The sequence below is a fragment of the Ambystoma mexicanum genome, chromosome 8, assembly GCF_040938575.1.
Source record: "Ambystoma mexicanum isolate Mex_15411 chromosome 8, UKY_AmexF1_1, whole genome shotgun sequence".
Classification (NCBI taxonomy): domain Eukaryota; kingdom Metazoa; phylum Chordata; class Amphibia; order Caudata; family Ambystomatidae; genus Ambystoma; species Ambystoma mexicanum.
In genome coordinates, this window is record NC_090929.1 from 457,704,002 (window position 1) to 457,729,152 (window position 25,151).

Consider the following 25,151-nt stretch of genomic DNA (forward strand, 5'->3'; position numbering starts at 1 on the left):
CAAAAAACGAGGCCACCGTCCACGATACCTGGCAAAGTTTCCTCATTATGACATCAGAAACAATTTTCTAAGAATCAGGTTGAAACTACTACCCACTGGAGAGATGTTAGAGGTGCCACATCAAAGTGCCAAAGCAGTCACGCTTTGTAATATATGTGCTACCCCGCGGAACCAGTCCCTCCGTCATCTCGAATGCGAAGGGACTTGGACCCTGAGGTAGGACCAACTAAGATTTGTCACAGGGGTGGAAAGAATCACATCAGAGCACCTTCGGGACAGAATGATATCAGGCCACGAGATACTTCTCACCTCAGCAGTAGTAGAAATACTGAGGAAACTGAACCTCCTAAGTTAGAACGATGGAAGGCAGGGCACTGGCAGGAAGAAAGTAGGAGGAACAAGAAAAAACACTGCATCTCACAAAAGATAAAGAACTCCTGGTGGTTTAGTAATGTAATAGGTAGAACATGAAAAAAGAGTAATGGATACCTGGATATGTATTAATTTTATTTTTTGATACCGACTACCTTATTGTTTTTAGAATGTATGAAGAAGAATGCTTTGTAAAGGTTTAAATTGTTGCTAAACCAAATACAAATAAAAAATACAAATAAAAAATAAAAAGATTTACCAAATGCTTTAGGGACACGGAAGGCCATTTAGGACTGATAAGCTCATCCAGCGGCAATTCCTTCCCTAATGGTGGCACACATGCACTGCATGATCACCTGCTTTACACTTCCCTTTTCAGTGCTATTCTTTTCGGTCTATAAGAGGCCTTTATTAATTATTTTCCTGTTATTGTCTGCAGGCTATAGTTATTTCTGAGACCCCCCCACTCAGGTCTCATATGTTGACCTCTGTATTCTAGGAGCACTCTTACACTGTAAATACTACCTCTTTTACAGGGAAAAATAATTTGTGTAGTATTTAATTATCTCTCTCTCTTCATCTCTGTCTCTCCTTCTCTTTCTTTCCACAGCTCTACTGTTCTTTTTCCCCATAGATGGAGCTTTAGATTACTATGGTTGTCCCCACTGACCTTTTGGTTGAAACCATTTGCCATTTCGTATGCGCTTCTGTGAGCATCCTCTGATAATGCTTTAAGCTTTCAGAAATATGACCTCCAGAACTAGAGACCATAGTGGTAGGGTAATGACTCCAGTTTGGCAGGCATGTCTGCACACAGCCTTCTGTGTTCAGTTTTATGAACTAAACATCACAGATCACACTAGGGTATGGATCCTATATGGAGAATGATCACAGTGAGAGATGGAAGGGTCTTACCACACTGAAGGAAGAATTGGGCCAACCAGTGCCTTATATTTCACACATTTGTATATGTTCTTTTTTTTTTACTGTGTTTAGTTTATTACAAACCTTTTGCATTCTCCAACTTAGCATATATCATAAAACAAATACATCATCACACAATTCTTCTAAAATTTCATTTAAATTCACCTATGATAAAAGTATTACAGTTCATCTAAATTTTAAGAACCCATTTCTAAAAAGACAAAATCTGCACATTACAACACAGAATAAGCAAAATAGCCCCCCATGAGTTACATTTCATATTAACTCTTCACTGTTTCAAATAGTTTATTTAAATAACTGACAACAGCAATAGTCAATGAGGTATCTGACCTAGCACAAACCATTTTCCATCAGTCTTCTGCGTTAATTGCCACATACTTGTCCGGAAACGCTCAAAATCCAATGTTCTCAACCCCATTAGACTCAAACAAAATACAAATATGTGCTTTAGCATCTCCTTCTGGCCACTATTATTACAGAATCTACATGTGTTATCTTTTGCACCACCCAATGTTTGAATAGTTGAAACGCAACCCAAAACAGCGATTGCTAAAATGTATATTAGGAAACTCTTTGTTAGATGAGAAGACAGAGTATTGAAAGACTTTTCCTCATGATTAAAATGATGAAAGAGCTTGTATCTTCTGGATTCTTCACAGGTCTGTATCCAGTCGTTGTTCCGAAATTTGTATTTTATCACTAATGGATTTGCAATTAGCAGTTCTACTGTAGCTCTGATAGCCTTTAACATTTCCAAACAGCCAGATTTCCACTGTACCACAGTTCTATCACAATCATTCGTCATTGCTCTATGCAGCATTTGGAACACTGAGTATGCGTCTTCCACTATACATTTCTGGAAGAAACTTAATATCTTCCAGCTTACTTTTGTGCCTAAGGAAAGAAGACCTAACTTGTACCTAATGATCTGTATAGGCAGACCCTTAGATACCGATAGAAACCTCTTCCAAAGCATCCCCTCCAATCCTGTCCACATCTTACTTGGCGCATACCGAAAGGTTTCAGCCCCATACGTTAAAATGGTAACCACTTTCAATCTACAATATTTCACAATCGGTATAAGAGTGAATTCAAAGTAACGTCTCATTAATAATATACCATGTCCTGCCAAGGTTTTTATCTTAATTTGTAAATGATCAACGTACAGGGCTCAACACTACTAGAATATATGCCTTTACCCAGATATGAGAAGATAGCCACCCTTTTCAGTGGATCACTATCTATACCCCAATTAAAATTAGGCCTCCTTCTCAAACTAGGTTGGATCACCAAAATATTAGATTTATCAACGTTCACTTTCAAGGCATTATCCTGAACATAAGATTGCAGCCTGTCTAGCTGACGCTGCAACCCGATCAACGTCTGGTCCAAAAGGACCAGATTATCGGCGTACAGCATCCAGGTTACTGGTAATCCCTCAATCCGGGGGTAAAACAACCTAGCCTCATTTAGCCAATCTCCCAAGTCCGAGATGAACAGATTAAAAATAGCCTGTGCTAATGGGCAGCCTTGTTTTAGTCCTCTAAATGTTTCAATATTTCTGGAGAGTTGACGCCTTTGATTCAATCTTACTTTTAAGGAGGTTGAAGAGTACAAGACTCTAATCATCTGCAACAAATCCCTAGGGCAGCCCCATTTAATCACTTTAGTCCATACATGTGAGCAGTCCACACTATTGAATGGTTGTGCAAAATTGATAAAAGTCAAGATGACTGTTGACTTATTATTTAAAGCTTGACTGACAAATTTATAATAAAGGCATTTCAAGTGTTTCCTAAGCCTCTTTCAAAACCAGCTTGATGTATATCTACTCGCTGGCCTCCTCAACCTATGCCTTCAGACGATCCAAAACTAGGGGGGCAAATATCTTGCCCAGAACATCTAAAAGGGCCATGGGACAAGAATTTATCGGCATCGTCCTATCGGACTTTTTAAAGATGGGCACCATTACTGCAGATTTCCAAGACAATGGCACCTGACTCAACTCACCCTTAATATTTGATCAAATAATACTTCCAGAAATCTTGCCCATAACTCCAGATATTGTTTCAACATCATGTTCGTCAGACCATCCGGGACTGGGCCTCTTGAATTACTAACACTTTGGTCAAAGCTGTAATCATCTCTTTGTTATAAATGAGTTCCCACTTAGAAACCTCCAGCCCCACCAAGGTGTCTGACTCTTTACTAGCAAGGTTGCCAAACAATCCTTCAAAGTGATCAAACCCATCTTGCCTCGGAAACTGCCTTCATTTGTATTTGTAGGGCTATTTGAGGGCAGCCCTCATTTCACCTATCCACCTTTTAGCCAATGCTAAAAACATCTTCTCAGCATCCTGCTGTTTCAACATTGCTTTATAGGTGTAAATCCAATTCTTAAATAGTATTTTCCTGCTTCTTGATTTAATAAGATACTCCTGTCTGGGTAAATGTTTTTACCTTCTAATATCTGCCCTTAATGCTTTCTTTATTAATACAACTTCTGCATCGTAGGAATGCCTGTGTTTGTACTGAGGTTTCCCACAAACCTATTTCTTCCTTGACAGACTTCAACTGTAGAATTATAAATCTCCGATTTACCAGCGATTTGTGTTGACCATGTTAATCTACGAATAGCATGATCACTGCGGAGACGGCATCACCTGCAAGTTAGTGATAGACCGGACAATACTTCCAGATACACTACACATAGGCCCTCGTTAGGACCCTGGCGTTAAGGGGTTAACGGTGGCGTAAAAGTTGTCAGCGCTGTTAAACCCTTAATGCCTTACTACGAGGTCCCTTTGCGGCTCCCGACCTGAACGGCTGGTCTGGATCGAAGATTGCGGTTGTATTAACTGTGCAGCATCTTCCAAAATCTCCAAAGTATAGTTAGTTACATTCATTGCTTTCTCCCTCGATAGCGACGGGGGATTAGAGTCTAATAGATCCTCCCTTGCAACTTTAGTTCCATGTGTTGCACTTTGGTCTGCACATTCCTGGAGCATTTGGTGTCATCTCGTACAGGTAATCCTGGATCCTTAGGCAATGTCAGATTCCTTAAAAAATATCCTCAACCCGCTAGATTTAGATTTGAGCGCAGGCTTCTGTTTTTTCGTCTTTTTTGCCTGTCCCCTTTCTTCTTGCTTTTTCTTCTTTTTTTGTTAGAAGATAGAAAATTCCAAAGGCGAATTAGCCTTTTCTTTCGGAAGTCCGGACGCTCTCTTCCAATACTTCCACCAATTCCACTTGTGCCATCCTCTCACTTATACCAATACAATTTCCCTGTGAGGTGTTCAAATCAATTACTTGTATATATATATATATATCGACAAACAGCTAGTACTGAACTAGGAAGCCCTAGCATCTTCAGAGTCTGGAGCAGTCAACATGGGCGTGCATCTGATGCAGTTTCTTTTGCTTCTTGCCTCCATCTGATGACTAGGAGGAAGCTAAAACCTGCACACAGTGGGCCTCATTAAGAGTTTGCCGGTCCGGAAACAACGATGGCGGTAAACCCGCTGCCACTGTTGTTTCCGGACCGGCAAACTACGAGTTCTGCAGACGGGTGGCGTTACCCTTGCCAGGTCTGACCTGGCGGGGGTAACGCCACCCGCATGCAGACGGAAATAGAAACACTGGCACCGTTAATTACGGTGCCGGTGTTTCCACAGTCCCCATTCCCATGGAGTCCTGCTGGACTCCATGGGAATGGGGAGTAACGGAATGCCTGCTCCGGAATTACCAGACCATTGGGGCAGTAATGCCCCGGTAAATCCCGCAAGTCCGGAGCCGGTAAATCCCTACGAGTCTGGTGGCAGCCTAGCGGTTTTACCGAACGGCTACCGGGACTTGTAATGAGCCCCAGTGTGCAATCCTTACTCACACTGCAACACCTCACGTTTCCCCTCACACACTGGCCCTCATTACGACCCAGGCGGTAAGTTACTGCCTGGGTCGTACCCTTACCACCATGGCGTAAACTATGTTTACGCCATGGTGGTTGGCGGATTTACCGCCCCATTCCAAGGTGAGTGGGGCGGTAAATCCCCATTTCCCATTTTACCCTTCCCCATTCCCATTTTCGCCCCATAGGGCATAATGGGAATGGGGAAAGGCGATAATTACGGCACCGTAAATTACGGTGCCGTAATTATCGCCAAGGTCCCTTTGCGGCATGGATTTTAACGGCTGCAAAAAAGCAGCCGTTAAAAGCCATCCCGCAAAGGGAACCTTGTAATCAGGCGTTAAGGGTCGGTGCCGTTTACGGCGCCGTAAACCCCTTAACGCCTGAGTCAGAATGAGGGCCACTGTGTTAAAATATGCATGCTCAAAAGTGAAGCATGTGTGCACTATTTGGGGGTCAAGGGTTTTCTCCTTCCCAAACTCATGACACTGGTGCATTCCAAACCAGTCCCCGATCACTACTCTACAGCCTACTGTGGAAAATCCCGATTTCCCATGAAATGTTTCACATGTCTTACTGTGTATCCAAACCATTTGAAGCACCCTACATTTCCGGAGCGCCCTATTTCAAGTACCATTTCTCATACACCTTGTTTCAAATGCTTTGCTTTACTGTAGTGCACTTTTTCACATGACTTGCTTCTCTGGACACAGTTTCGAAAAACACACTTGTCATTGAAAAACGATTTCACACACTTTACTTTTCTATACACACCGTTTAAAACACCTTAATTTTCTTAGTCACACTATTTCACACACCCTACTTCTATACTCACTGTTTAAAATACCCTTTAAAAAACTGTACTATTTTACATTCCTTTGTTTTCTATACACATTGTTTCAAACACCTTACTTTTCTGTATTAACACTGTATTTTATGAGTCATACTTTTTAGAATACCTAACTTCTCTGGGACCTGCTGTTGGGGGCTGGTTCTTAGACCAGAGACCACTTTCAGGGGTTGTCGATCTGTTTTGAGTAGGGGTCTGTTTCCTCGCTGTTCTACATATATGAAAGATAGTTTTCTGCGGCATGAACTGTAACAAGGTCCCAGTCTGCTTTAGACCTAGCTCCTCTCGGGTGTTGAAATCGCTGCAGCAAGTGCCTAGAGGCTATTGATCAGTCAGAGTGCTTGTCACTATAAGGGGCACCTGATGTATTTTCTTGATAATTCTTGGATATAAGATGTAAAACTCGTTATCTCTAATTAACGTTTGATTCTGCTGGATATTGCAGTCTACCTTCCAAGTACATCACAAGGAGCATGAATTGCTTTATAACCTAGGAAATGGGCGTGGTCATACAACACAACCCATTGGTGGAATTCTGATCACGTGTAAAAATAATGAGCACTTGTGATATCAAAATAGTGCCCCCAGAACATTCTGGAGAGGCATGTCTGAGGTGTAGCGACCTAAAGTGCCATCAAGACGTTCCCCCGACATGCGATGCGCCTCTGAAAAGCTGGCGTGGCTCGAGCGAAATTATGTGTGCGACGTGTCAGACAGTGCCACTTTTGGAGAATATTTATGGAGTATAGCGCGCCATTTTGATATGATGTGATATTTTATTTGTATCGCGCTCAAACATACATGTTTCAGAGCGCCATGAGGCAAGGGAGGGGAACAAGGGAGGACAAAAACAACAATCTTACTAGGCCCAGTGACATTGAGAACGTGCAAGTGCAGGGGCAGGTGTAGTGGTTATGGAAGCCAGTTTTGAAAGTCACACTAGGAGTAGTGTGTCTATTTCTGGAGGTATCACCAGGAGTATTGTGTCCCATTCTGGAAGCCACACCAGGAGGACTGTGTCCCATTCTGGAAGACACACCAGGAGGACTGTGTCCCATTCTGGAAGACACGCCAGGAGGACTGTGTCCCGTTCTGGAAGCCACGCCAGGAGAACTGTGTCCCATTCTGGAAGACACACCAGGAGGACTGTGTCCCATTTTGTAAGCCAGATCAGGAGGACTGTGTCCCATTCTGGAAGACACACCAGGAGGACTGTGTCCCATTCTGGAAGCCACACCAGGAGGATTGTATCCAGTTCTGAAAGTCATATTTGTTGTCTCGTGCCCCAGCCTGGGGTCGCGTCTGGGTTAATATATCAGATTCTGGAAACTGCACGTGCCCTGTTATTTCCAGTTCTGGAATCCATTGCTGCAATACTGTGCTAGCTGCCGAACACCACACTTTGAGCACCGTGTTCCCATTTTCAGCTATTAACTGGAGTATTGTGCCGAGTACTAAATGTCACATCTGCAGTGTTGTGTCCAGCGCCGATGCACCGTGTCCAGACGAGAAGGCCCCATTTGGAAATGGGATAGGCCTACAAGGAAAGAGGGATAGGTTGCTTGGAGTGCCTTACAACCTCAGCCTAACTGGTCTTCTATTGACATGTCTGTCACAAGCAATGGTCGGAGTGAGCAGGAATAGTCGGGAGCAGTGTTGCACTACTTTTATTTTTTATTGTTAACAGTACCACTACTTTTTGCAACCTTTTCCACCATTCCAGAACTGTTCTTTGTGAAGTTAAAGCACACTTCTCCACTTTACTACTCGCGGGCAGTTACAGATAAACTGAAATCTTGTTCAACTCAATTGGCTGTCAACCAGCAATGTGTTGCACTTTGCTCCCTTCCCGTCCGGGTCACAGTTCCACTAATTATTTGGGTCCACTTCTAGCACTGGTCACAAGCTTAATATTTGATTATGTCTAACCAAGCCCTACTGGCCACTGAGAGGCATTGATCTGGCAAATCTCCCATATTTCGCTATAGGCTGGCTTCATCCCTGTAGGGGGTTTCACTGACATGCTTTGGGTTTGGTGGAGGAGGATGAGGGGCCTGCAGGTGAAAGCGCTCCTGAGGCGACGCCGTACGCCGGAGCATTGGTGGAGGGAGTGGCTGCATCATCTGGGCGCCCCTGCTTCCTTCCCAGCTCCGCGGCTCCCCGGCTTTGGCCCTGCATACAGATCTTGAACTGATGGCCCCCTATGCCCAACCTGGATGCTGCATGGTTTGGTGTGGTAATGTCAGCACAGTATGCTGAAGTGTGCTGTGGTGGTAATGTGCCAGCCTAGACCTCTAAGAGTCTAGAATTGTGCCACCTGCCTTTCTCCAGTTGTGATGTATACTGGACCTGGACGTTTGTAGTCCTTCTTTGTAGTTACTCTTTTTTCTGTACTTCATGGGGTCAGGGAGGGAGGGTACTATCTCTATCACACCACCCACAGGGGCCTCTGTAGAGGGCATTTGGGTGCCTGAGCTGCTTTATTTGTTTTGTTGTTTCCTGGTGGGCTTCATCCACCTGCTCGGTTGGTTTGTAGTCTATTTCAGCTGCCACCAGAATACCAGTATGCTCCCAGAACACCTCCCTTCCTTTACAAGGACCTGTACTTAGGTTTCTGGGGATTACACTTTTACTTTACTTGACTTTAGATTATTTATTAGGCACTAACAAATTGGCCTGGAGGCATACAGGCACCGAAGAGGGAAAGCAAGGACTTGTCATGGACTTTCTCTACCCTACCCTGACCCCTTGGCTGTTGAGTTTTATGGTGGTATATCAGACCACACGTAGTATGTTGTCCCATCCATATGTCATGCCTCTTTATGCACTGTCCTTGGTTTTCTGCTACCCTCTTAACCTTGGTTCTTAATATTATTCTGTATGTATCTTGGTATTCTGTGAAGTACCTTTTCTCTAGCGCCAAGAAGCCATTCAAGGTAAACAAGGGCTATATGAAAATTAATTGATGGAATAGAGCGCATGGGGTGTGAAACCAATGGTCACAGTCTTTGATGCTTCTGCATTGGGGGAACAGAACACCCACTATGTTAGGCCAAGCTCTTCACCCTGAAATGAATGGCCTTCTGAGGAGCGCGGGTGCGACCGACCGCTGTCGCCACTCGCTCGTCTTCTCAAGTAGCGGATGGCAGTGACTGCTCCAAGATTGGCCAATAATGCTGTAAAAGAAAAAACAGATTCTACGTTAATAAAATGGAAACAAGACTCCACATTAACTTCAAATGGGTCGCTGAGGCCCTCAGATCTCAAGCAGCCCTTCCTCTGAGGCAAAGGTTCTTGCCTCCCATAACCTCTAGGAGGTAGTTCATGGTAATGCCTGAAGTCCAAGCTGCCGCATTCCCTCATCTGCCAACTCGCACATGCGTGTTTTGGCTCTTTGTGGGATACAATGTATCTATTTGCAACACAGACAGACACTGAGACCCAGAGAGCGAGGGAGGGGAGTGACTGGTGGTACTGTGAGCTCGGAAATAGGACCTCGCTGCAAATGGCCAGGGGTACGAGTGTAGCGTTGCAGGATGTTTTGCCTTGGAAGGCTTCTTCCCGCTTTCCCCCGACTCACTACTAAGATCTCCTAGCACCACACACTACCCATGCAAACCCTCCACATAAGGCCGCCAGAGACCTAGCCATTAGCACACGAGCACTCATTTGAACTGTGACTAAGCTCTTCTCTTTAGCCATATCACACTCTCCCACATCAGCGGTTAACCAGACCCAAAGGGTTGTGCTCCATTAGATTATGCGTTCTTTCCTATGGATAACATTGTCCCAACCTTTCCACGCGAAACCAATAGAAAGCAGATTGGCACACAGCAGCTGGGTACACCTGACCTGCACCCATCAATGGAGCGGGATTGGAAGCATGTGGTGGAAATGTTCGAGGGAGAAAAGACCAAAAGTTATTTTTCCGAAAATAACTTCCGGTCTTTTCTCGGCTGAACATTTCAAACTTTGCCCCCGCCAAAAACCCACACCCCCACACTCCCAACCTCCTACTTACCTTATGGCGGCACACTTTGCTGTGTGCCGCCAATTCACTGTGTCCCTGCAACGCCTATTCCTTTTCACTTCAGTGATTGGGAACCGGCACTGCAGGGCCAATATTTTTCTTTTTTTTTCTTTTTACGGGATCGTCTGCGGGGCACAAACACCCCACCCCCGCACACAGTATAGTGAACAAGTGTGCGAGGGACTTCCCCGCTGCCCTTGCCACCGAATGGGAGATTTGGTTGAACTTTTCAGCCGTTCGGAATTTTAGAACAGCCAAAATGTGGCCAAATCTCCCATTCGGGATTATAAACTCAGTCTTTTTGGACGTTTCCCCCATCAACACGACAAGGTTGCATCTGCCTCTCCCACTGTACTACTAGTGATTCCCACGGCACCCACCCGTTTTTCTTACAGAGCCACATATAGCAAGGCCATCAATAGAGGCAGAAGGGCAGTATACAAGACCATTTACATTACATTCTATTAACAAAACATCAACTCTGTAGGAAGTGCAATGCCCCAGTGTTGCCAGGGGACCCATCTTTTATCTAGCATCTTCAGACAGTACACGCCTTGTAGCCAAAGACAATTGCCATTCTGGGACTTACACTTTCACTAATCTCTGAACATTGAAGGCCTGGTAATGCCACATTACTAAACACTGTTGGCTAACGGGCAGGAACTGGACTAGTTGTCAATCAAGATATGTGGCCAATTGCAAAGAAAGAAATCATTTCTTTGTCGTGAGTTGAGATGTCTGTCAATGGTGTCTTTGGGGAAGGTGAGAGGTCTGTCCCTGATTCCTCTGGAAAAATTGCTAGGTCTGTCTCTGACTTCTCTGGGAGAAGCAAGGGGTCTATTTCTGATTCCTGTGGAGAAGTGGAGACGTCGGTCTGTGATTTCTCCAGGGAGTGTAAAACTGGGCTCTGTCTCTCATTTTTCCAGGCAAGCCAACAAGTCTCTAATTTCTCCAGGGATCGCAAGAGGCATTGTAGCTGATTTCTCTCTGGGAATGAGGCATCTGAACCTAACTTCTCTGCAGGTGCTGAGAGGTATTTCCCAATTTTTTCAATGGTATGGAATGTGAGAGGTGTGTCACAATTCTGTCTGGAAAGCAACATTGCCTATCTCTGATTTCACTAACGAAGGTGAGAGGTCTGCCTCTGATTTCTTTGGGGAAAATGAGAGGCCTGTCTCTGATTTATCTCCGGGAGGTGAGGACTATGCCTCTGATTTCATTGGGAAAGGGGAGAGGCATGTCTGGTTTTACGTGGGAAGGTGAGAGGCGTGCCTCTGATTTATCTCTGGAAGGTCAGCTATCTGTCTCTGATTTATCTGGGGACGGTGAGGAGTATGCCTCTGAATACACTGGGGAAGGTGAGAGGGAGGTCTCTGATTTCCCTGGGGAAGGTGAGAGGTATGTCTTTGACATCACTGGGGAAGGTGAGAGGGAGGCCTCTGATTTCACTGGCAAAGGTGAGAGGTATGCCTTTGACATCACTGGAGAAGGTGAGAGGAATGCCTCTGATTTCTAAAGGATAGATACTAGATATGTTCCTGATTTCTCCCCGAGTATGAGAATTCTGACTAATTTCCTCTGCAGCAGGTGCGAGGTCTGTCCCCAATTCCTCTGTGGGGTGTCAGAGAGCTGCTGTCCCATATTTTTCTCAGGAAGGTCATTGGTCTGTTTCTGATTTCTCAGGGAAGAGACAATGGATAGCTCCGAGTTCTCATTGAGAATGACAGGTCTGAACCTAATTTCTCCATAGGAACTGTGAGGTCGACCTCAAGTTCTCCAACCTAGATGATAGGCATCTATCTGATCTCTTTTGTTTGGGGTGAAGGGTCTGTCCCGGGAAAGTCGAGAGATCTGTATTGTATGTATAGGGGGGCGAAAGGTCTCAAATAATAATAAACTGAAATTGGGGGGAACGCACAAACGGCACGCTGGGGCTCAGGGGAGGCGGTATTTAAGAATTATTTATCCAGATAAGCAAATCTAGTACACAGGTTTGTAGTTCTGCACTCTCCCTTTTCAAATGAGACTACACTCTAAGTCTAAGCTCGAAAAGGGGCATAGCTCCACTCAGTATGTAGCACTGCCCTCTAGCGGACGTAAGAGGGAAGAACACGATCCCCGCTACTCGCTGCTCTGAGAATAACATGCATGGCACGGGATAGGCTCAAGCTCAGATAGGGTCAGGGCCACACTATTCCCTCATCATGTCCTGCCATGTGAGATATCCTGGGACAGTCGTGACTTTATAATGAGTATCACTTAGAATTCTGCATCCCAAATATTGTGTTGCCCCATAACTCTGGCATGCATGAATGGTGTGTCTCTAATTCACGAGCTCCTGGCCCCAATGGCCTATGAAACAGGGTGATGACATTAGCCCAGCGATTATGGCCCAGATTCTCCTAATACTTTAAAAAAACATCATAGAAACTAGAACTGTACCAACAACATTCAAAAGCCTCAAATATTATCCCCATTTAAAAAAAGGCAGACCGAACTTGTCCCGCCGGTTATCACCCCATTGCTCTCCTAAACGCAGACAGCAAGATCTTCTCTGCACTCATCCTGAAAGAAATTGTGGTCTGGATGTTGGAAACTATCTAAATTTCAGGCTGGTTTTAGAAGGGAAGATGTATGGCGGCAGGACTGAATGGTCTTGTGATTATGGCTGGTGGAAAGAGGCGGCCCCCTTGCATGTGGCCTGTTGTGATTTGACTCATGCTTTTGACACCATGGACAGATCACGATTATGGCTCAAACTAAAGAAATTGAATTTCCCAGAAACTCTTTTAGCGATTCTTGTCCACCTACACACTAATACCACGTGTAGAGTCAGACCTAACACGAAGGGCTCAGTCTCCAAGTCAATTATGTCGGCTACGGGGACTCAGGCTGAGGTGCTTTTTGGCCCCCTGCCTGTTCAATCTATATTTGTCTAATGTGGGAGAACGTTTGGCCCTGATCGCGTTTGGGCTGCCAAAAATCGGAAATCGACTATATCTCCTGGCTAAATTATGCTGATGATGTTATTTTAGTTGATCAGACCCAAGTGGGTCTTCAACGGCTTTAATCCCGTTTTTATGAGTACACTAATTTCAACTGACTGAAGGTGAACCCGCAGAAGTCAAACGTAATGCGTTTTAATGGTTTCGGAGCGAGGCCCCCTAAATTCACTTGGATGTTGGGTGATTCCAAATTGATGGTTCCTCAGAGTCTGCAAAACGTAGGTTTTATCTTGACAAAAGTATCCCATCGTGCAGTAATACGCGATAACTGACTTGAGAAGGGGACCCAATTTGGGATTCAGATGCAATTTATTGCAATGAAGTACTGCCGTCTCCCCCTAATTCCGCTCATAAATTTCTACAGATTGAAAGTACTTCCAGCTGTGCTGTATGGGCTGGAAATCTTTTCGCTTTCTGAAAATTTTGATTTTGAAAAACCATAAGGGAGAATCTGGCGAAAAGCATTGGATCTGCCAAAATGCGTTCCTGTTGTTCTTCTCAGGCATGAAATGGGTTTTTTATCCACGCATGCATTGGTCACCGGTGAAGCCATCCTGATATACAGGAAAATACTCATGGGGACTCATAATACCTCATATCTGGTGTTACACACCCCGCTTGGTAAGCCCGATCTGGTTGCCTGCGTCATTTTAAGCATACGTGCATAAAAGCGTTACATATGCTGAATGTAAATAATGAGCTTTGTGTTCCTAACCCTGAGGAAGTAAAAAAGAAACTCTATGAAAATGATTGGATCGAAACCTGTGACTCTAGAAGGGAACACACATTGCTTTGTGATATCAGCTTAGAAACAAAGCGTTGGGGAGTGGTTCCCCTGTACATAATTAATGCCCGGATGGCCGCTTCATGAGAATCTTCCGTAGACTTAGGTTTAACCCCCTGCATACTGGGGGAAATATTGTTTATTAGGAGGTTGAGTGCTGATAGCAACTGTAGATCCTGTCATCCAGCAGTGGCATCACTGAGACACATGTTCTCAGCTGCAGGCCCTTACGAGTGAAGACCTTTTGTAAGTTTGTCCATGACATTGCCTACATCAATGAGGTCTCTTTTTGGTATCGGATTCTTAGCGGCCAGCCCACTTCACTTTTAATTACAATAGTGCTCTTTTTACCAATTTGAAGTTGATTGATTAATGTTAATGTTGATTTTAATGGTGTTGCTTTGGAATGATCTTATCTGACTTTGTGTCCTTCTGCTTTTATGTATTCTACCATTTACCCACAGCTCTGTCCACCATTAGGGCCACAAAGCCATCATTACTCGCTCGAAATTGATAGGCACTATTGAGCACAGTACAAGTGTTGTTCTTCAGAGCCCTCAAGTTTCCCGTGACTATGTGTGAGAAGATGATCCAGTTCTGGATTTGCTCAGAATTCTGGGACTTGTAGTTTTCCTAAATTTCAAATGGGAAAGAAAAAAATATGGACTTTTTCAGAAACTGGGGCTCAAATGAAAGGAGCACAGATAATTCACTCCTTTCATTTCTGCTAATTTCTGAAATGTTCAGGTCACCTTATTCACAAATTATGAACTTATTTATGAAAGGCTCCCAGCAACCACGTGTTTGCTGGGAGCGCATTTCACAGAGACAGGCCCATAAAGGTCCTGTCTCTGTAAAATAATATTTTAAAAAAAGCATTTTGAAGTTTGGGGAATGGAAAGGCTAGTGTGACAGCCACGGATTAACCCGTGGATGTCATACTTAAAAAAAAAATTATGACTGGGTCAGAAATGGCCATGCCGGGGGCGCTGTTGAGGAGCCGACGGATGCAGACGTAAAGTTCTGCTGCTCTGCGTGGCTGCTTATCCTGTTTAAAATATCCTGTCCTGTGTAAGAGCCTTGGCGCGCAGCAGGCCTGCGATGTCGCAGGAATAAAAGGGCCGACACAGAGCTCTTCATACACGTCTGCTTTAATCCCCTATCCATACAAGAACTCCCGGATCCCACCCCCCCGTGCGTCACTTCCCTTTCCTTCCCGCAGCCCGCCCCCCAAGGTCCTAGAGACGTCAACGTGACATCTCCCCCCTTTTTAAACAGTTACCAGGCTCTTCGCAACAGGCGTTGGCCTGGTGGGCTTCTAGTCCATTTCCTCTATCCATCTTCGAGGTTTGTTCCGAGCCCTCTGCGGTCGTGCTTGCTCTTGCCTTGGTGAAGGTCCACTCTCTTCCATTTCATTCCCTTCTTCCTGTTCAGACTCAGTTGAGTCCCCCTGGTCAGCCTGATACGGATCTTCCGATTCATACAGGAGGGGGGCTGAACTCAGCCACTCAGGCGCCGAGCTCCCGTCGGTGGGAGTTCTTTGAAATGAAAGGAATTCCTTGTGATTGTTCCCTCTGCGCCTCGAGCTGTCACCATAGAGCCTTTCTTCTGGGTGACTAATAACGGTTCATCGCGAAATGCCGATGTGTACTTGTGTGTTGACGGTTGGCGTACTGCCACGACATCCCTCACCTCTAGGTGTGAGGGCCGCGCCTTCCGGCGGGTGTCGGCATATTCTTTCATGCAGGCTTTTGTTGCTCCATCTTGTTCTCGTACCACCTGATTAAGCATCGGTGGCAGAGAGATGTCGTTGGTCTGGGGAATGCGTGTTTGTGTATTTCGGCCGAACATCAGTTCTGCTGGGGTCTTCCCTGTGGTGCTATGAGGAGTCCCTCTGTAGTCTCTCATTAGTTGGTTCAGGACTTGTTCCTACGGCTGGCCGGTTAGCCTTGCTATCTGTAGGGCTCGCTTCAGGTTGGCCATAAATCGTTCGATCATTCCATTTGCTTGGGGCCACAAAGGGGTGACCTTTCTATGATGGAATCCCAGATAGTCAGCAAATTGTGCGAATTGGTGTCCTCAAAACGGAGCCCCATTGTCTGTCTTTACCAGCTTCGGCACCCCATAGGCTGAGAACATCTGGTCTAATGCGGGGATGACATGGTGAGCAGCCGTTGACGATACCAGCCTCACGTCGGGGTATCGTGAGTACTTGTCCATTACGGCTAGGACATATTTTCCCCCTTCGATGGGCCCGAAGAAATCAGCCGCCACCGCTTCCCATATTCTCTGTGGTAGTTCTGACATGAGTAGTGGCTCTGGGTGGCGGTTTGGTGTGATTATGCAGCACGTGGGGCACGCTTTCAGTGCAGCTTCAACCATGTTGTCCATGTGGGGAAACCACACCTTTTGGCGCAGCATGCGTTTCGTTGATACTATCCCTCGGTGAGTCTCGTGAGCTAATTCTATGATCTTGGCTCTCATGGATTGGGGAATGATTAGCTTGCAGTCCTTGACGAGCAGGTGATCATCTGACACTGCGAGTTCCTCTTTTACCTGCAGTAGTCTCTCCACTTCCTCTTGCACCATGCCCCCTATGGCTCTTCCCCTTTCCTTTGCCCTTCGCCACAGCCCTGACTCCAATCCCTCACGAATGATGCTGCACGCTGCATCTTTCTCTGTTTCTGTGGCAAGCGCCTCCATGTTGATTCCTTCTGGCGCGGACTGGTGGATAAGGTACCTTAAGTATCTGTCAGCTACCGATGGTTCCGGAGCGCACTCCTCCCGGGGTCTCCTGGACAGGAAATCAGCCGGATTGTCGCCCTTTCCAGGCCTGTGAATGATCTCGAAGGCGTAGTCTTGAAGCCTCAGGCCCCATCTTGCAATGCGCGGGGGCATTTTGGCCTGAGGATTGCCGTACAGGAATAAGAGGGCCTGATGGTCCATAACGACCTGGAATGGTTTGCCATACAGAAACAGGTGGAAGTGCTTGCACGCCCATACCACCGCAAACCCTTCCTTTTCTGCTTGCGAGTATGCTTGTTCCGTGGTGGACAGGCTGCGACTGGCATACGCCACAATGTGTTTCTGTGACGGATCTTTCGGATCGAGTTGCACCAGGATGGCACCTAGGCCCACCGGACTAGCGTCCACAGTAAGCTCAGTCTTCCTGTTGGGGTCATAATACAACATGTTTTCCGCCTTTGCAACACGCTCCCTGATCACTTCGAACGATTTCTGGCAGTCACTGGTCCATTCAAACTTTGCATCTTGATGGGTCAGTTTTCGTAACGGTTCGCTGACTGACGCAAAGTCCCGTATGTATCGGTTACAGTAGCTGGCCAGGCCTAGGAAAGACCGGAGTTCCGACACATTGGATGGGGCAGCAGTGTCATTCAGCGCGGCCACTTTATCCGGGTCCGGTGTCATGCCAGATTCAGAGAAGACATGGCCGAAGAATTTCAGTGTCGATTTTCGAAATTCGCACTTGTCCCTGTTCAGGGTAAGGTTGGCATCATGAAGGGCCTTGCATACTTTCATAATGGTTTCATCGTACTTATTGACATCAGTCCCGAACACTAGTATGTCGTCCGAGTAATTGAGGCAGTTTGGAATGTGCTTTATGATGTTATGCACTTCAGCTTGGAATGTTTCCGCTGCCGAGGATACCCCAAAGCTTAACCTTTTGTACCGGAAAAGACCGACGTGTGTCACGTATGTCGTGATATTTCTGCTTTCTGGATGTAGAACTAGCTGGTGGTAGCCTTTTTGCAAGTCGAGCTTCGAGAAGACTTTTGCTTCGTTCAATAGATGTATCATGTCGTCTATGCGTGGTGCAGGGTGCCTCTCTCTTCTGATGGCCTGATTCGGGCGTCGCATGTCAACACAAAGTCTAATTACCTCAGAACCCTTTTTGGGGACCGGGACGATCGGGGACACCCACGTGGTGGGGCCGGTGGCCTTCTCGATGATGTCTTGCTCCAACAGTTTTTGAAGCTCATCTTCGACATTCTTTTGGATGTTTACCGGGATCCCGCGGTATGGCTGTGCCACTGGCCGGATCGAGTTGTCCACATGGAGTTTTATTTGTCTATCTCGAAGTCTTCCAATGCCTCTGAAGATCTTGGGATACAGATTGTTGATCATTTCCACCAGATCTATGTACTTGTGGACCATTATGTTGTACAAGATATGTATCAGTCCCATGTCAGCAGCCGCTTTGAAACTGAGGACACAGCCACTGTCCGTCTCTGTGGCTAGAACATGTATGGGTATTCTCATTTCATGCCCTTTGTAGCGGCACAACCCACTGAATTGTCCCAGACACTTGAGCAGTGTTTTGGCTCCATATGCATATATGTCCACCGTCGCCGGATCAGCTTAGGTTTTTGTAGGAGGTCAGTGTAGACCTTTTCACTCACCACGTTGACCGTGGCTCCTGTGTCAATGAGAAACTCCGTCGGTCTTGCTTGCAACTTGATTATTAGTGTTGGGCTATGCGCTGCCGCTGTGGGGTTGCCCAGAGCATATACGTAGGCCTTCTTCTTTTGGTCACTCCCGGATGAGCTTGGGTCGGAGTCTGTGGGGGATTTTTCCACTAGGTATCGTACAAGGCGTCGGGACCTGTGCTCTGGTTTTGCGCGCATTACAAACCTTCTTCTGTCCTTCCTCCTCTGCCGATCTTCTCCCGAGTCACGCTCTCGCTGATCCCCTGTGGGTTGATTCGGGGTGGCTGACGTGGTGGGGGTTGGGTTGTTGCTGGATGTTCCCCCGTATCGGCTTCTCGGGCGAGCTGTGTTGTCCCTGGATCGGTCTCTCCCCGGTCACGGAACAGCCTGCATACTGCTTTGAAGTGTCCTTCTTCACCGCAGGATGTACATCGTTGTCCTATTGCAGGGCAGGTTCCTTCATGGGGGTATTCAAATCCACATTTATAGCAGAAAAGTTCCTCTGACCTTTTCTCTAGCTGTAGTCTGTTTACACTTTCCCCCGCGTTTGTGCTTCCAAAGCTCTCTACCTGGGAGTCTATGGCTCTCTCGACTCTGGCCAGAGCTAGGATTTCCTCCAGCGTGCGCGATTTTTGTAGCAGCTTCTGGCGGAAAGCCTGGGATTCGCATCCGGAGATGATTTGTGACCTTAACGCCTCCGTGTTTGAATAGTTTGCAAAATCACAATGTTTCAATTTGGTGCGCAGGCGCATCACATAGGCGTCCATGGTTTCCCCCTTGGCCTGCTTGGTGCTATGGAATAGATGCCTTTCGTAGTCTACATTGGTGTGTGGTGCAAAGTATGCAGCGAGCGCATCTTTAAGGTCTTGAATTGTGTCAATCGAGTCTTGGGGCACTTCATCAATTATGTCTCGTGTGGCAGATCCTACAGCTAGTTTGAGTAGGCATACCTGTCTTGCGTCGGCAATGGGTCCGGTGGCTCCCATGTATAGGTCAAAGTCTCTGATCCATTTAGTCCATCTCGGACCCATGTTGCTGGTGTCCGTCACGTCAAATGCCCCCGGCATCTGGGCGGCCAGCGTATCCGGTAGCTGGTAGGGTACACGGTCCGTCGCGGGTACGCCTGGAGCAGGCGGTGCATTTGCCTGCGGTCGTCCTCCTTGCCCATCATCTTGGCCTGACATGGCGCTGAAGGTATTGGGTGCTGATGATATTTCCTTGGTGGTCTCAGGTGGCAGTTACCCTCCTCCTCCTAGGATTGGTCTCTTCCTTGGTCCGTGGGGGATGGCCGCCAATTTGGCACGAGCACCATCCGTTGATCCTACCCCTCACCGGGGTTCCAGTGCCCCTTGCCGTTGGGGTCTTGGTGAGCTCTTTGATCTGGGCTGCTGGATCTCAGTGTTCCCTGGTCCTGCAGGGCACGTGTGACAAGTGCCTCCCTTGCCGTGTGATGTGAGGTCTTCCGAGGCACCCAGGCGAGTTTGGGCCACAGCTGCCTGCACAGCGCACGTGCGTTCGTGCCGCCGGCACCCGTTGCTGTAATCCGGAAAGCACGTGTCCTGTGTGCTTACCCGTCCGCTGTTCTGCGAGGTCTTCTCGCTCCCCACGTGTTTCACCGCCGCGGCCCGAGCCGCGTGGTAATCCGTGGTTCCTGGGCCTCTTTGCGCTGTGCACGCTCTCGTTCGTGGGAGTCCGTGGGCATGCTACAACGGCTTCGTTGTGCGCTGCCGTGCCTCCGATCCCACCTTCGTCGCCAGTGTAAGAGCCTTAGCGCGCAGCACGCCAGCGATGTCGCAGGAATAAAAGGGCCGACACAGAGCTCTTCATACACGTCTGCTTTAATCCCCTATCCATACAAGAACTCCCGGATCCCGCCCCCCATGCGTCACTTCCCTTTCCTTCCCGCAGCCCGCCCCCCAAGGTCCTAGAGACGTCAACGTGACATCCTGCCGGTGCAAACTTCATTTTGCTGCACACAGATCGATGGGGGAAAGGTCTCCGCCTCACCCTCTCGAAATCCGGGTGAAAATCGGAGCTGGCTAGACCCTCCTGCGGCTGTGGAGACAGAGCGGGCCTGCAGGGATCTACACAAGGGCATTTGAATGGAGGCCGAGCCCCTCTGTGGTCCGCTGTGGGGGAAGTTGATGCAGAAAATCAACCGATAAGTTAGCCGGTCCTGCACATACCCTGCGCACTACAGCCCATCCGCAACCAGGCACAGAACACAGAATAATAACCCGGGGGCCCTCGCCTCCTCAGACTGAAGATCCTGATAGTCCCACCAGCAATTCGGAAGCCCCACAGGTGCTGGGGACGCACGGAGCCCTGCGGCTGAGTGGCTCCGAATACACCTTCAGGCGGAGCGAGAGGTACGGGCGAGACGTGGGGAGCCGGAACCGCCCGCCTGCCCGACCCCCAGAAAGCCCCACCGCACAGTGGAGCACTGAGGCACCCAAACGGAAGTGAGGGACTGCGGCTGGCTTGACTCCCACGTTCAAGCGAGGAACACACAGAGACGGCCCCAGAGACCCGATAACAGGTGACGGTGCACCTGAGGAGTGGGGCCCTCCCAGCAGCTACGACTGGGAGTCAAGGGGTGGAAAAAGCACATCACATCCCAACGGGCCCAAGAACACCACCGCGGGACCTGGTCCCGCCTGCGGCCCACCTTGGAGAGGACACCAGTGAACCCGGAATCAAGTAAGTGCCATAACTGCCCGGGTGGAGGTTTGGCACTATAAACTGAGAGGGGAAGACATTGGGAAGATCCCCCTGCTACCCCTACGTGTGACAGGAGGTTTTGGGGCAGCCCCCAAGAGAGCTGGGCTGCAGGGGTTGGTAACAGAGGCTCGGACGAGCCCTCCCTCCCTGAAAATGCAGAACTGGCCCGGGCCACCACCACACAGAACAAGGCCCCTGCTCCAAATACCATCCTCTTGGTTGCGTGGGAAAAGGAGCAGAGAGGAAGCACATGAACACTGGCACGCAGCCTACTGACAATGCATTGTGCCTTGGAGGACCACCACAAGAGTGCCTGGACTGGGCCCTGTGCAAACTCTATAAGTAAGTGAACCCCAGAGCAGGGGAGCCACTTCTGAGGGCACCAAAAGGCACGCAAAAAACACTGTCTGCAGTCCTGCAAATCTCCCCCTCCCCCATGTGGCTCAGAACCGCACCCGGGCTAATGAAGTGCGACAGGAGGGGCTGGTGAAATCGGGGGCCAGGGGGTAGACGAGGCCCCGACCTAAGGGCCCTTGAGGTGCTGGCACTGATACCAGATAGACTTGACCCAACGCACCCGTGGAAGAAGACCCTGGAGCACCACCACGCGCCCAGAACTACACAACTAAAGGACCCGGTCCGTGGGGCTGGGGCGGGCCCCGCTGTGCCTACAATTGTGAGACCAGCACACATACGCACTGAACCGGCCCGCCAGTGCCTGGAACCAATAGTGGACCCCCCATACACCCTGAACCCTTCGGCCCTGTTCACGATAATGGACACTACCAGATCTACCACTACCCTGGTGTGGCCTCTACTCATCCCATCATGTGCCTCCTGGGGTGATACTCATCTTCTCCACCACCAAAGTCCAAGGGAGAAAGAAGAGGTTGTTCCTCGGACTGGCCTTCTGGACTGACCCGGATGAGGAAAAATAAGCCTCGCAACTTATCGACACAGAATAAAATAGACAAATATACCATGGCTACCCCAGCCAGGGCCCCCACCTCCGCAGATGCGGCCAAAATGGGTTTTACGACTCATGAGACAGGTCAGGCTCTGTCACTCACGGACATCATGGTGGCCATCGGAGAGTCCAGGACATTGGTAGTGGTTAAACTGGATGGCTTGACCTCAGAGGTCTCTTTGCTGCGCCAAGACCTGCGCAAATTAACGTCATGGGTAGGGGAAACCGAACAGCGGATCTCAGATACCGAAGAAACAGTCAAGAAACTGGAAGAACGTCTTGAGCACATGGAGAAGAAAATCACTGAAGCGAGAGCAGAAGATAGCGCAGGCAGATTTCGCTGCAACAACCACCACATTCTGGGGCTTCCGGAAAAAGAAGAAGGACGGTTTATGGAATTGTTCTTAGAAAGATGGCTATCGGACCTCATGGCCCCAAAAAAGCTCTCCAATTTCTTCTCAGTCGAAAGTGGGCACAGGATCCGAGCCGGCAGACCAGTGCCTGGAGCCCCCCCGTGCACAGTGATTGCCAGACTTATGAATTATAGAGATCGGGACACTCTCCTCCACATGGCACCAGCAACCGGCCCGATTACATACAATGGCAATTGCATTGGGTTTTATCCCCCCGACTACACAAGAGAGGTCCAGAAATCCTGGCAGTCCTACGACACTATCAAAACGAAACTTGCGTCTCTGAGCATCAAGTACGCACTATTCTTCCCGGCCACCCTCAAATTGCACTACAACAACATAGTCCATGTATTCTACAACCCCCGAGAGGCCTGGGATTTGGCTACAGACACAGGTTCTATCCTCCCCACACTCCAGAGACCACACACTGCGAAAGGAGAAGGACCGAGACAATCTGCATGAGAGCCACCCTCCACACTACGCAAAGGAATTACAGAGGATGAATCACCCGGGAATACACAGGAGACCTGAGGAGTGGTGCTGAGATGCGAGAAGATTAATGCCGTACCTGCATTCGGAGAGGGGCCTTCCCTGCTCTCCCCCCCCTTCCCCAGTTATGAAATACCTTGGCCGGCAGGAGGGAATCTCACAAAGGGCGGCCCCTGTCAGAGACAAGAGACAGCAGATCAGCCCCCTGGGGAGTTCCTCGAACTGGTTCGCATGAGTTAACGGTTTTCTATGTTTGGGTGACAGGTGCTTCTAGTTGGGGAGGAGTACAGGGTGGGGGGTGTTTATGGGGCACAGTTTACTGACTCACTAAGAATGTTAAAGTTGAGGTTTAATGGTTACACAGCGGCAGTGGGGTTGGGGTGCATAGGACACGAGTGGGTCAGCTGTCCCTATTGACCTGATTAAATTGGAATGTTAACGGCCTTGGCTCCTGCATCAAACGAAGATTAGTGCTCCAATACCTCAACCGATACTCCCCAGATGTAGCCCTCCTCACAGAAACCCACCTGATTGGAACAAGTAGTCGTTTTTTAAAAGATCCAACTGCCTGCACACATACCAGGCAGGGTTCTCAAAAGAAGCTAGGGGCATGATGATACTTATTCAAAACTGGGTCCCCTGGAAGATCATGTCATGATGCCTGCTCCCAGGGAGCCGGTTCAAGCCCGGCGTCCCCGAAAGCGGACATCCAGTCCCCAAGGAAGGACCCAGCAACCCCATATATGGGCCCTTTGGACAGTGTCCTGGCGCCTATGGCGCCAGGCTCATAAAAGACATCAGTCCTGGTGCCATAGGCGCCAGGCTCATTATGGGAATGCTTGGGTGCACTTACCTGATGCAGACCATGCTGCAAGATCCCGGCCTCCTTGAGGCCTGAAAGGAACTACTTTACCTGTGGGACTAATTTACCATCCGGGCGTGGTCAGGGAAGGATACATACCTGATTGGAGGAAGGATACATACCTGGAACTTCTTCCAAGGCTATTTAAACCCCACCCGAACAGCCACACGTGCTTCGCGTTGTTCTGCATCTAGCAGTTGGACGCTCACGTGTCTGCTCCTGCATCCTGACTTCTGCCACGCCTGCCAGCATCCTGGATCACCTGCAAAGGAAGAGAAGAAGAGAACAGAAGAAGGAAAAGTCCTTACCTGCTAAATCCGCATCCCAGAGACATCTCGCCGACAATCCTGAAAAGGAAGACTTTAATTTAAAAGCTCATCGCGTCGATCGCTGCAGCGCCGCATTCCACTCACCTTTACAGGGCGCCTCCATGTTCAGCAGCGATCATCCGGATTCACAGACACGCCCCAGCGCCTAGGGAGATTAAGACCAGAACAAAAGGTGAGAGAGAGAAGGGAATAAGGAAAGCTAAATCTCCATGTTAAGACTTACCTGTTGATTCATTCCCTCTTCATTTCGGGTCCGTGCCGCATCCTGGCATTTCCGGACCCCGGCCCCTAAGGGGAAAAAGAGACATCAGCGTTAATGAGCGAATGAAAAGACAATACCAAAAAACGCTCATTAAAGACTTACCTGATTTCTACAAGGGTTTCACCTCTCATCTCGGGTCGTGCCTGTTCCCCGGCATTCCGTACCCCGGCCCCTATGAGGAAAAAGACACTAGCATTAGTACATTAATGCATGGACACAAGGGGAACCTCTTATCAAAAAAACTTACCTGGAAGCCAAGCAAGTTTGGTTCTCACCAATCCGAAAATCCAGTGAAGTAACTGGATACCAACGCGCCCTTGCATCAGAAGCAGGATGGAGAGCTCGTCCTTCCAGACCCTAAGGTGAGACGCTACGAGAAATCACAGAAGGGTTTCAAGGAGGGTGAGAGGGGAAAGTGGGAAGCCGATTGCATTACCCCGCAGACAGTTAATCCCCGATTTTTGTCTACAGAAGGACACTTCTGCGAGCCAGACAAGCCAGATTTGGGGGCCCGGTCCAGTCCGTCTTCCGAACCCTGCGCATCACCTTAGAAGAGGTCACAGCAGCGCGAACCAGGCCAGCGCCTCCCTGGGAATCAGGTGAGCGTAACAGAACGCGAAGCCTTCCTACAAATTCCCACCCAGGCGCTATGGAAAGTTCTGAGACTGATCAGTTGGCCCAATTACTGGGGGAATTACGGGCCGAAGTACATGCCACTCGTCAAGAGACTAATGCCCTCACGAGGGAATTAATAATGTCAAAGGAAA

General features: G+C 48.2%; 1 long non-coding RNA gene across 1 annotated transcript in view; it reads right to left on the reverse strand.

Annotated features, from left to right (window-relative positions):
• Window positions 1-486: 486 nt before the first annotated feature.
• The window catches only part of LOC138472078 (uncharacterized), a 37,889-nt gene continuing 13,224 nt past the window's right edge, over window positions 487-25,151 (reverse strand). Inside the window, exon 2 of the long non-coding RNA XR_011268556.1 lies at window positions 487-9,250. This is a non-coding gene — a long non-coding RNA (uncharacterized lncRNA). The remainder of the gene's footprint in view (window positions 9,251-25,151) is intronic.